Raw genomic sequence first — 14,178 nt, 5'->3', positions numbered from 1 at the left:
CACTGAACCCTACATGTAAGAACAATGGAAACTACTTTTCAAAACGAAAAAAAACCCAAGCAGTCCAGACCTAGAGAACAAAAAAAAGCTTCCCTGGAGTTTGTAATAGTATCTTGGCAAACACTAGAGTTCAGAGGTAATCTCAGAGTATTTAATTCATGCATCAGATTTTAGAGTTCTTCACTGAGAAATCCTTGAACAATTGTGAAGTAAAAATCTTACTTGTTTATCATTACAGCATTCTTAATTCTGCTGAAATGAACATTTGTTATTTGGTTATTAAGAGATATCAACTTCACAAGATAAAAGGTAGCAGATTAAGAAGTTGTAATAGGAGAGAAACACAGATTGATAGTAAAATTTTTAGTTCAACACTCTCAAAGTTTTGAGATGTTTTATAACTAGATTTAGCTCTGAATTTGGAAATGAAGTTAATTTGTCTATATCCTATTGGGACAGTACATCTTCACTGAAGTGGATGAGACCAGACCTCCTTTCAGAACTTGGAAATTTTTCCTGAATGCCTGTGGAACTGGACATCTGCCCCACAGGGAAATGAATTTGAACATTTGAAAATGGCCACTATCATTTTGAGTATGTGAATTAAAATCCTCTGTTTGAAGTTTCTTAAGTTTAGACATGCTGATAACCAGAGTTTTTTCAACTGGATTCTTTTCCTGGTTAAGTCATCTTTTATGATTGCTTGGTAAAAATATATCACACAGGCAAAATATGGAGAAAAAAGAAAAATAAAAGAAAAAAGTTGAATACTTTCTTTACCCTAAATATTCCTGTCTGCTTTACAGTTTCTTAATGCTAATATTAAACGCACAAAGGAAATAGCAGAAAAGACTCTGTTCCAGTCGTTAGCTGTAGAGACATAAAATGCTACTGTAGATTCAGGTAAAGTACATTTTAAAGAAAGATCAGTCCTGTGTTTGCAAGGTGGTTGTCCTATACTGTCTAACTAAATCAAATTTGGAGTTCTGTTTGCCCAACGATTAGACAAATTTTGAATTCTGATCAAAGTTCCTTCCTGTTTAAATTAGAGAAATTGCACCTGTCATCATATGTACAATTGTCTTGTAATGATGCAAGAAAAATGGAAATATTTCAAAGTGCATTTGGAAATTTATTTAGCAGAAATAGATGGAGATGAAAGTAAGGTGGAATAGTGGTGTCTCTCCCTGATACATGCTCTAGAAAAGCATTTACTGAATATTTACAATAATTGCATGAAGATCAAAAAACAAATGTGAAAGATTGAATATAATGAACAATTCTCAAAAACATTGCCTTTTGAGGAAGTGCCATGTGAAAGTTGCAGGTTCTTCATGAAGAGGGAGAAAAAAATAAAGAAACAATGATTCAATATGTACTGGAATAGAGAGGGGCAGAAGATATTAGGGCTTTGGGAATCTGTTGGATTTGCTAACATAGGGGAAAAGAACCTGCAGAATTCCAAAGGGGTATTGAGAGAGAGGCTGACCTCTTGTTGAAGATTGGTAATAAAGAAGAAAGGAGAACTGGGACAGCAAAGGAGGAAAAATATTGACCAAATATTTGGAATGACACTTTAGCTGAAGCTAAAGTAATCCTTTTGTCTATGCAAAAGGCGACTAATATTTTTAAGATCAGTAGACCATTAAAACCAGAGCCTAGTTTGATTCAGCATTGGGTTTTGCATTAATACCAGTGGGATGCAGGGAGATAAAGGTAAGGAAGGCAAGTTTACATGATGACTGAATGGCGTTGTTATTTGATGTTATTTGACATGAGAATGGAAAATACACTGTTGAGACAGTTTCTGTGTTATTTTTTTATTATTTTCTTTTCTTTACCTGTCTCTTAGCTTTATGTTTTTCTTCTGGTTTGGTTTTGTTTTGTTTTGTTTTGTCTGCATTCATGTATTTCAAAGCAGCTCCTTCTCATCCCATAGAATCATGAATGAACATAGATAATGTCATCATTAGGTTTGGTGTTAACTCAAACAATAGAGGGACTGAAAAGTAGGCATAACATTTACCTGGATTTTTTTAGACTCCAGGATATTATTTGCAGGTGTAAACAATACCAAGTAAAGACATAACTCTCTCTGATACATGCTCTACTGGTTTATATCTAGCTTATGTTTGTAAGACAGCATTTGTGCAGGAATGAGTTTCACATTCTTGAAAAAAAAAAAAAGATACAGCACAGAATCAGATTAATCCCCGCAGGTCTGATAAAGTAATTAGATTAGGTGAATGTTCAGTAATACTCTTCAAAGGTTTATCCTCTTTCAGGAATATTTGCAAGAGTGGAAGTAAAAACTGTTATCTATGTAAGAGTACTGTGGGTCAAGGATCAGTGAAGAGCTATAGAAAGTGAATTTGAAGAAATAGTATAATACAAAGGGAACATCCACCAAAAAACCTCTTTCTAAGAGTGAGGCATGTTATCATTTAAACTTGATGTTGTGGTTTAACCCCATCCAGCAATTAAGTACCACTCAGCTGCTCGCTCACTCCTCCCCCCCGTCCCCGGTGGGATAAGGAGGACAAAAAGATCAAGTAAAACTTGTGGGTTGAGATAAAGACAATTTAATAATTGAAATAAAAAATAAAATATGATGGTACTTATACTACTAATAATTGTAATGAAAAGGAAGATAACAAAAAGTGAGTGAAATAGAACCTAAGAAAGACAAGTGATACACAATGCCATTGCTCACCACCTGCTGACCAATGTTCAGCCAGTCCCTGAGCAGTGATCCAGCCCTCCTGACCTACTCCCCCCAGTTTATATACTGGACATGACATCACATGGTATGGAATATCCCTTTGGCCAGTTTGGGTCAGCTGTCCTGGCTGTGTCCCCTCCCAACTTCTTGTGCCCCTCCAGCCTTTTTGCTGGCTGGGCATGAGAAGCTGGAAAGTCCTTGACTTAGTATAAACACTGCTTAGCAACACCTGAAAACATCAGTGTGTTATCAACATTCTTCTAATACTAATTCTGGAACACAGCATTATGCCAGGAAGAAAGTGAACTCTATCCAGCCGAAACCAGGACACTTGACTTGAGGTGGCTGTCAGTTTGGAGCAAGGTCTGGCACTATAAAGGGTACAAAGCCAGAGGCACTGCAGATGAAAGTAACAGGCTACACAAGATCTAATATACCAGGGACAGGAAAACATATATTGCCCCGAAGACAATATTATTCAGTGTTAGAATAGCCCATACCTCTTGAATGTCCCCAAAGTGTAGAAAGGTTGTAACATGGAGCTGAAATCAGTGGTTTAAGCTCAGTGTCACTCATTACTCTATGGAAATGAATGAACAAAAAGTTGGAACTAAGGCACATATTTGACTCTGGCTTCAAACTTTCTATGAATGATATCAGAATTTGTTTTATTGGTGTGGCTGCTTACTAGGTGATTAAAGATGCAGAGTACATCTCTACAGGAATAATTTGATGCAAATCTAATGTAGCTTATGCATACATCGATCTTTAGTTACTCTACTACCAGTGGAATAACATATGTGTAACATTAGGACATGGAAAGGACAGTCTGGGTAACTGCTTGCTCTTGTGGGACACATTGGAAGTTGGCTATCTTTTCAAGTTATCCTGAACATTGATGAGTACATTTTTATTTACTGGGAGCCAAAAGAGTGCTGAGCTGCAAATACACTTAGGCTCCAGAGGCTTTTAACAGGGCTATAAAAAGACAACTTCTCAAATTTGCAGTCAGAAGGAAGACACGGGCTCCTCAAAAATATTAAGTTGTTTAAGAATTAGGTGTCTCCTCAGTGTTTTCATAATTTGAACTAACAGAAACATAGTCTACTGTTCAGTAATCACAGGTAAAAACTAGGCCTTGTGGGAGTCAATACGAATTCTGTCATGAGCATCAAGGGACCCAGGATTTGCATATTAATTTCTGGATGTGTGTGCATTATATTCATGAATAGCTAGAGTGAAACACTCTGCCTATATCTGTAAATCTGCATTTCATGCTTCTACATACAAAATAGGTATAAAGTTGCATATATTATACTCTGGGGCCCATAGCCTTGGATATGAAAAAATTGGGTCCTAAATATGTCTATTGACAAACACACAGATTCCCTGAGAAAATCTTGAGATGCAGAAATTTACTGCTGGCTATATACAGTATGTGTGCATATCAATTGCAATGACACAATAAAGAATGTTACAGATTTTCAGAGGAGTAGTGTGATATCAAGTTTAAAAGGTGCTTGAGGAATATAAACTACCAATGAAAACTGTAGGGAAGATAAAGTAAACTGTGTCTCTATGCATTAGAAGAACAGTGTTAAGAGCAGTAAACCTGATGGGGGTTTAAACTAGCTGCATTAATGTATATATTTTACAATGTATATAATACAGCACCATTTTTAGGAACAATGAATAGCCCACTGAAAATTTCTCAAGTTTTCCTGTAAGGGCATGAATTCAGAGAGAGCATGGATCACTAAATTTTTTTGGTAAGCAGCAGAGGTGGATGACCATTCATATTTTTATATTACATAATTTTACTGTGTGTTCCCTTTTTGTTCACTTTCCATGTACATATATGTAATTGAGTTTTATTGGCATGGCAGTTTGCAGAAAGTGAGTTTCAAGGTCATATGCATGATGATGAAAGGAAAATGGATTTTAAATTTATGTGTATAAAGTAATCTCACCAGAAGTGTTCACACATTCATCTAATCAGGAAACAGGTCTAATGGTGATGTTCATTTGTGTCTACTCACAATGAATGAAGTGCACAATAACTTGTGAGCTCTTTAAAATTACCCTGAGAACTAAGGCATTTCTCAGAAGATTTTAACAGTTGTGTTCCTGTGTTAGGTTGAGTGATTGCAAAGATCTTGTCATTTGGTACAAAATCATTAGAATGCTCCAGTAACCGGATAAGCTGGAGAACTTTTTGCTGTAACTTTAACGTAGATTTTATTTTCACTGACCTTTAAAAATACTTTTATTATTCTGTGTCACATTTTCTCAGCTGCCTTCTCCCAGCTTTCTCCTACAACCCATCCCATACTCACTTGGTGCTATCTAAAAGAACACAATTTCTGCCTAAGGGGATAAAAATTAAAAACCATTCAAAGTTTCTCAGAATACCCTATATTTTATACAAGTTACTTTCAAAGAGTAAAATTGTACTGCAGTTCTACAAAGCCTTTGGAACCTATGCATAGTGATGTTGATTTACAATATTCATATACCTTTCATGTGAATCTGATGAACAGAATTTAATTCTGACATCTATTTAAAGGTCTTGATCAGTTCGGGTTGAGCTGTTTTATTGCATTAGGACCAAGCAGAGAGAAATTATCATTTTGGGGTAATCTTGTCTATTCCTTTTTGAATGGAACTTCATTTCCTCCTGTGTTGTGCTCTCTGGAGCTTTGTTCAGTCTGGTTTTTAAAGGATTGAGTGATGGGGCTTCCAGTGGGAACCTACAAGATTTTTTACAAAAAAGCCTCTACCACTACTGATGTATGAGGGAATGGGATATGAATTAATGTATGTCTTTATTCAGAAGTTTTGGGATACAGTCTAAGTTCTAATAGCTGGATCATTTCATTTCTCAATGAAAGCCAAAACAATGCTGTCATTTACATATTGAGTTATTAAAAAATGGAAGCTGTCTGGGTACAGAAGGTGTTTTTTCCATTAATTGAGTTAGTTACAATTCCCTCTGTGACACTGAAATCCAAAGTTAAACTTGTAAGTAATCTGGTCTAAATATTAAAATGTGCTCTCTTCTACATGCCAGACAGTAATGAGCAGCCTAGAGTCACACAAGTTATGTTTCCCTTATTTAATTGCCCCCAAAATTAAATTTAAAAAGTTTTTTTTTTTCTAGATTTCTCTGTTATTGAGTGAAAACCATAAAAAATGTAGCAGTTTCACTGGACCAATACACAGAGAGATTTCATTTTCAGTCTTTAATACCACATTTATATTCTTTTTCCAGATTGCTTTATTACTTCTTCCATTTTATCTCTATAGAAATTAAATGCTATAGCACAAATTCATGTTGCAGAGAAAAGTCTTTACTGTTGAAGGTGGATTGTTTCATGTCTGTTTGCAAGAGTTTTGTTTTATTTCTCTAATGAAAAAGTTGGTTGTTGAATTACAGAGTTAAACTAAAGCATGTAATTTCAAACTTTGTCCTTTATAGTCAATTAACCTAGCTTCTGTTTCTCCACATTTTTTCATTTTCACATATGGATCCATTATATTGTGCCTAACTGAAAATACAGTCTTAGAGTCAAAACATTTAATGTTTCTTTGGCTTGCAAATTAGCTTTGTTCATCTTTTTTTTTTAAAGTTGCTGTCAAACTAGGTGTCAAAATTGTGGAAGAATTGTAGCCTGAAGGATCCTAGTAATATGTAACTATGCTCAGCTTGAGCATGGTTGACAGCACAACTATGCAGTGCCTATGTCAGTTTAGAAGATAGTAATTCCCAGGAGAAATCCCTTCATCCTTTGATGGGATGAGCCTGCTGATCAAAGGTTTACACTCACCTAAAATGTAATTGAAATTTACATGTACTCTGGCAGAAAAGGCAGCGTGTGCACCCCGCTTGCTATTCATTCTGCTGTCATTTTGTAATTTGTCTTCTGCTGATACAAATACTTCTGAGTTCATATTTCAAGCCAAGTTATGGAAATGGTAGAGGTCTCAGACTCATTCATGGTGTTTTCCCCTAATTAAAGATATTTTAGAACATATAGCTTCAACACTTCATCCAATTTTTGGTGTACCAACAAGAACCCTGTCTTATATTGTAGGCAGGAAGATGTGTAGTAGATAGACCCCAGGTTACAGGGTCAGGAGAAACAGCATGAAGCCCTCCTTGGCCGAAAAGCATGCTAAATACATATGACTTTTTTGCATCACTTCATAATTAAAAGCAGTAAAACAGTGTTTTCTTTAATGATTATACTGTCGTTGTGTATGTCTTCAGAAAGCTATAGCCCATGTGGTGATACTTATCCTCTGTCTGAAGATGGAAGAGGTAGAAGTTGGGGGGAGGGAGAATCTTATTTATGTAGAATTTGGGTTCCTACAGTGACTTGCAAACCAGCTTGCAAGATGGATGCAATGCCAAAATTATACATTCATATCCATAGCCTTGGTCCTCATAATGTTTTTTGGGGATTGATAGAACTCCTTTTTTATAGTACAGTATAACCAAACATCACTATTAAGCACTTCCATTCAGTCTGATGAATAGAACTAATTTAACTTCAATTAAGTCCAAAGTGACTTAACTAAAAACATTACTGGCAGATGAAAAGCGTGTAAGCAAACTGTTATCTTCTCTTCTTTCATTCAGATAGTTTTTGTTCTCCTTCAGTAGTTTTTTCTGTGATATATTGAAAAGAAACATTTCTGGTACCCAAATAACAGAGTATTTCACTAGACTCACGTTTCTTGCATAGAAGGAAGTGACAACCACAAGAAACCTAAGATGCAGCACACTGTTTAAAGTGACTTGCAAGCAAAATGCCTTTTCTTATTGGGTATTGTATATTTTTCCCCCAAGTATATGTTTCTTCTGCCCTTATATATATAATTCAATTTATCATGAGCTCCAATTTACTCTTTAGTAGCTCTTTTTAAAAAGTAAATTCAAGCTATTTATGTGTACAGTTGAAATTTCACTGTATTCTGTTTTAAGGGTATCAATATTCACCAACACTGTTTACATAGGATTTTTTTTCTTTACTGGTGAATTACAGGTAGGGTCTGACATAAAAAAATTCAATAGGTAGTTAAAAAAAAAAGCTAAGATAAGAAGGACTTCTTATTACAAGTCTTCTTAGGCATGTATCACCTATCTCCAAATACATAATATTGCTTTTTGCAACACCCCCTATCCAGCTTTTTCTGAAGTTCAACCCTTCGGTAAAGCTTATGCTTTCGTCAGAAAGTCAGATTTTTGCAGAGCAAGTGGTTGACTCAGGACTAAAATTAATACATGAAATCAGGTATTTGGGACTTACTGTATACAACTGCAGGAATTTCTTTTGATTTTTCTTTTCTTTACCATGCTGGTTTTTAAGACGAGAGTTACATTTTTGGACAAAAAAGTAGTTATCAGTGCTTTGTTATTGTCCTAGTTTCAGCTGGGATAGAGTTAACTGTCTTCCTAGTAGTAGCTGGTACAGTGCTATGTTTTGAGTTCAGTATGTGAAGAATGTTGATAACACACTGATGTTTTCAGGTGTTGCTCAGTAGTGTTTAGACTAAAGTCAAGGATTTTTCAGCTTCTCATGCCCAGCCAGTGAGAAAGCTGGAGGGGCACAAGAAGTTGGCACAGGACACAGCCAGGGCACCTGACCCAAACTGGCCAATGGTGTATTCCATACCATGGGACGTCACATCTGGTATAGGAACTGGGGAGTGGAGGTGGGGGAATCACCGCTCGGGGACTGGCTGGGTGTCGGTCGGTGGGTGGTGAGCAATTGCACTGTGCATCATTTGCACATTTCAATCCTTTTATTACTACTGTTGTCATTTCATTAGTGTTATCATTATCATTATTAGTTTCTTCTTTTCTGTTCTATTAAACCGTTCTTACCTCAACCCACGAGTTTTACTTCTTTTTCCTGATTTTCTCCCCCATCCCACTGGGTGGGGGGGGAGTGAGTGAGTGGCTGTGTGGTGCTTAGTTGCTGGCTGGGGTTAAACCACGACAGTTATGATTGCCCTGGATATGAAACATTGTGTTATAAATATAATCCTATCTAAGAGTAGTAATTCTAATTTCAAGAATGTTTGATTAAAAAATGTTAATCTACTGTTAAGGAGGTAAGTTAGTATTTAGTCACTGAAAACATGAAGTTCTCAGAATTTCTTTTCCTTGCATGTCTTTTTGTAATCTTGGTTACAAATGCAAGGCCTAGGGTAATATCTCATCTGATGAAGCAAGGTCTTAATCATCAAACCACATACATCACTTTTGTTAAGGCATGTAATTCTGTACAGATACAAGAAAATAAACGCAAAAAATAATAATTTATAAATCTTTGGTAGCTTCAGTTAAAAAAAATAATAATAAAAACCAACCCAAACCCTCTGGTTTTCACTGTACATTCTAATTTGCTAGTTTCTACATGGGGAACCAGACTTCATCACAAGTTAGTGTTGTCTGTGAATATTTTATTGATTGGCTGATTCAGTCTTCCTCATTAGACACAAGAGAGACACCCTTTAATGCAAGCAGAAGGTGACCACCCTCAGTGGCTCTCACCACCAGCAGCATACATTCCTTCCAAAATTAAGGAAGTCAAAACCAGCTCAGGTAAATTGCACTGCTTACTTCAGACTAAAGGAGGTCAAAGAAACTGCAGAGCTGATACAAATGTAAGATTTTTTTTTTCCACATTTTAGTAATTATTTAGTAAGCTGATATCAAACCATGTGTTTGCAGTAAGCCATATGATGAACATCATGGGTATCTGCTTGTTATTACTTGTTCGATGATGTCTTCCTTCAAATCACACAATGTATTTCTTCAACCTGAGAAGAGTAGGCAAAGGATATGATCTAATTTCTGTCTTCAGGTGCCTAATGGGAGGTTATAGTGGACAGAAAACCAGACTCTTCTCTGAGGTGAGCCGTGAAAGGTTGAGAACCAAAGACCAAAGTTTCAGCACAGGAAGTTCTTTGTAAGGAAATGAAGGTGGTCAAACACTGAAACAGATTGTCCTGAGAGGTTGTGGAATATCCATCCTTGGAGATATTCTGAATTCAGCTGAACAAGGTCCTGAGTGACCTAATCTGACTTTGGAGTTGTCCCTACTTTGGTTGTGTATGTTTGTAGGTTGGATTACATGACCTCCGAAGATCCCTTCCAGCTTAAATTATTCTATAATTATATGATACAGCTGGAGTGGGAAATCTGTAGCAAAGTGGTAATGCCAGATGATTTTAAACTTAGATTGCAATAATGAGTAGCCATAGAGAGTCACCTGAATGCCAGATGTCCTACAGGGTTCCAGTGGGATAGTTTGCAAAGCAACAGTTATCACATTTTGAATAAGCATTGCAGAAAGAATGGATGTTTACTTTGGAAACTTTCCAGTGGGAGCAAAAAAAGTAAAATCTGATTCCAGAAGTCAGGAGACTAGTATAAAGCTTCATTTCTGTGTAACCATGTGCATGTAACCTGAATGAGTTTGGCCAAACAAAAATAGCATTTTCAAGCTGATACATATTTATGAGGTCTGCAAGTAAATAAATCCATTCCGAAATGATGTGAAATCTGTTTGAGTGCTCTTCTGATAAGCAATCCAATTTTACAAACACCAGTTATCTCTGCAGTGGACGATCCATGCAAGAAGAAAAATCTTGGATGTAAGAGTCTGAAAGCTCCTTGAAAAACTTTGATTTTTCTTGGAGCTCAAAATAAGGATAAACCTCTACTAGCTCAATGGAATCTGTAGGGGATTAAAAGAAATCTTTAAATGATTGTATGGTATATATTACCAGACAGAAGAATAGCAATACCTTTTTCTGCCCACTGTGCATCTTTCCCTCATACTGTTTCCTCCTTTCAGCCACAGAATACCTCCTTACCCAGCCCATCAGGCTTTTTCTATCAGCCAGATATGAATTTCAGCTCTCATTGTGGACCCTTTTTTTGGTAACAGCAACCATAGCTTTCACCAGAAATGGGAATTATTTGTCCCTTCTGGTGTCCCTTTTCATCTCACTCAATGTTATGGCTCTCTGACAGAGTTTTATACAGGTTTATATAGTTTTATGTTTTAGCTTGCTAAAACATTTTTGCAAGCTTCTATTTTGGGGGTTCAGCAAGTTTCCTTCAAGGATTTTGCAAAAGTTACTGCCAGATTCTATTTTGTAGAAGTATTTGAGAATTTTACATTATTTTTCATGGCAGCAACAAGCTTAACACCTAAGGAAATTGAAGTGTTATCCTGCATTAGCTTACCAAACATAATAACTGATTGCATGTTTGGTTACATATCAAATCAAGAAGGCAGAAAAAGTTTGTATGCATGTATGTTCATCAGAATGATGGAAATAGTGAAGCTAAGCAAAAGCCAGATCCTTCAGCTGGTCAATGCTTATTTGCAGCTTGATGGTGAAAGCAGAGGGAATTGCATAATAAGCAATTTTAGAATAAGAATGATTATAGTGTTCAGTTTAACTGAAGGACAGAAGGGCAAGTGAATTAGTCCTCCAAGCACTATATCAGGGATTCTATGAAAAAACCTCAGTTTTCAGACAATGCGAATGTCTTGGACTTGTTCTTAGTTGTAGCCTGAGTATATTTGGTACAGATAAGTATTAAACTTTCCCCTTTTTTAAAAAAAAGTCAGTTTAAATATTAATGACAAAAATCCCATTGACCTCTGGAATGATCTCTGGGCTGGGATTTTATGTAAAAAAAAAAGTATTTTGTCTTCTACGAATATGTCCTGGGAAAAACATGAATGAAAAAGCATTCTAAAAATTTGAGTGAGTTTGTTATTGATGTGAATGAATGTGCTATTAGAATGAGGTAAGCTAGCAGGCTGTATATTTAAAAAAAAAAAGTGAAATCAATTCATGTTCATTTATTTGCTTACTTACAACTTAGATATGAAATGGAATCTGAGAATACATCGATATTTCATTTTTGTTGAATAAAACTGAATTGAAATAAGTGATAATCCAGCTAAGTTCTGCATGGTACGTTGATTTTTCCAATTTCAGAAGAAATTAGTGATCCAAGTTTGCTTTGAAAAAACTGCTGTCAAAAACATGAAGCTGTCTTAGTCTCTTGTTCAACTCAACACTAAAATAAGTAGTCATTCTTTAAAACAGCCCATTAGAGAGCTGAAGTGTAAATAACTATTTATTCCAGTTCTCTGGAGGAAAATGCATCTAGTTTAGGGATTGATTCAGCCCTGAAAATTATTTGACTGTAGTAATAAAAAACATTCTGCCCGAAAAAAAAAAAAAAGGATAAGGGGAAAGAAAGAAGGAATTAATCTGACAGGGATTTATCAGCATCAATATAGCGAGAAACAAGTTAGAGGAATTAACAAACTATAACTTGTCCTGAGGGAAATGAGGCTGTGACATGAAGCGACTTTTGCTAATGTTAACATCCTAAAGAGCATAGTCTGCAAGAAGCATGTGGGGTGGAGAAGCATGTCAGCAAATATGGAAACATCACCAAGCTACTCATCATCTAACTGTGCTACACAGAAATTGTTCTGGTGATAACACCTTCTAACTACCTTAGATGGGGGAAGGAAAAGGCAGTTTTATCAGTTTTTAGGATTTTGATTTCTTCTATGGGAATGGACCTTGCTCAGAATTTCAGATATTAAAAATATTTTTTCTGGAAAAAGCAGTGGACAGAGAAATGGTGACTCTGACTGAATCACCATGGAATGCTTGGTTAGTGAAAACACAGGAGGGGTGATGACCAGTTAAGTTCAGCACACGGATGTTTAAACCCTTTGATTAGTGCAGCTATACATGGAAGCACCAAATTAATTTGCCTGAAGCCAGAGCAGCCCTAAACACTACTCCACAAGCCTTAACAGAGATTTCTATACAGTTGGTCTCTGATAACCTATGCCAGGACCTTTAGGAGGCTGGTGATCATGTCAGGCTGTGGTTGTGGGTTCATATACAATTGACACTATCACAGCTGTGAAAGGGAGATGCCCTGGGCTTGCCTGCTTCGTGGTCCTGTCCTGTGTAGTCCCTTCTCAGACAGCTGAAGGACTTAATCTCAGCCACACAATCCTAACAATTTTTCTCCTCCCCCTCTGCACAGGAAATGATGAAATGATTACTGGAGCCTCAAGGTGCCTTTAGGAATTGGAAGTTTACCTCCCCGTCTGAAACCAGTCATTGCTGGTATGTAGTTTTTGCAAAGAGAAGATTGACCTTTTTGCTCTTCTGCTGAAATCCCAGGTCACTTTTTCAGAATTGGCAGACTTGCAAGGAACAAGTTCAAGGTTTGTCTATGTCAAATCCATCTCCTAGTTCATCTGCTCTTCTCTCTCCTCTCTTTCCACGTGTAAGCTGGCAATGACAACATTTAAACACATTATTCAAAAGATGATAATTTATTCACTAACATTTGTTTTGTGTTTGTTTGGTTTTCCAGCTGATCTGACGCTGTCTGAATACAGTACTCTGTAAAACTAGCTGGAAGGCAGGATTCTACCTCTCACTGAGAATTTATAGCCTTCTTCACTGTAAATATAAATAGACCCTCAAAAAATTGAAGAAATACTAACATCAGGTAAGAATGCCAGAATGGAGACTAAATAGCTGGGTTCCTTTCTCAGTGTTGCTCCCAAAGTGCTGAATTACTGACCCTGGTATGTGGCTGGTCGGAACGCAAGAAGTCATATTACTGCAGAGGAAATAGATAATAATCACATTTTCATTAGAAGTACGTGTATCTCTATTGGCTCAGTTTTGTATTGTGATCTACTGGAGAGTTAATTTGTTTTCTGGGACAAATAAGTAAACATGTCAGCTGTGCCAGGAGAAGGAATTACTTTGATGAACAGGCCTGTCTGTCAGAGATTATTCTGTGCTGCTGATTGAACAGTTAGTATGAGTTCTTGTGTACCTGTTTCAACTAAAATTAGCTGGGTTCATGTACACTTTTTAAATAGTAGATCTTTAATAACTCAGCTCAGGTTGTGACTGTGGCCTTAGAGGTGTTGACCGTAAAAGGGGCAAATTTGGTTCAAAATGTGGACAGCTGTCAGTATCATCTGATTGCAGATACACTAGAACTACAGCAGCAGGAGACACCTTTTAATGTTGACAGGTAAAAACTGATACAGAAGGGAGATCAGCACATGGTAAAAAAGGCATGGAGTGCGCATGGAGTGCACATGAAGCAAAGAGAGCCACCATAATGTGGGGAAAAACCTACCCTTCTAAACACAATAGAAGAGAAGAAATGCTTCATACCTTGGGCCAGAGAGGCAAGCAGGGTCACCAGTGCACATCAATGGTGCAGCATCCTTTGCCCTTTTAATTCAAGAAACCTAAAGAGAGTGTGCTACTTGGTTGACAAAGATCATTCAATGTGACTCCCAGGAAAGATGTATCTCCAGGGTTCCTTTGTAGTTGGGTGGAGGGTGATTGCTACAATA

The sequence above is a fragment of the Buteo buteo genome, chromosome 1 (genome assembly GCF_964188355.1).
Source record: "Buteo buteo chromosome 1, bButBut1.hap1.1, whole genome shotgun sequence".
In the NCBI taxonomy this organism is placed as follows: Eukaryota; Metazoa; Chordata; class Aves; order Accipitriformes; family Accipitridae; genus Buteo; species Buteo buteo.
The sequence above is the reverse complement of the archived record's forward strand: the minus strand, read 5'-3'. Positions refer to the sequence as shown.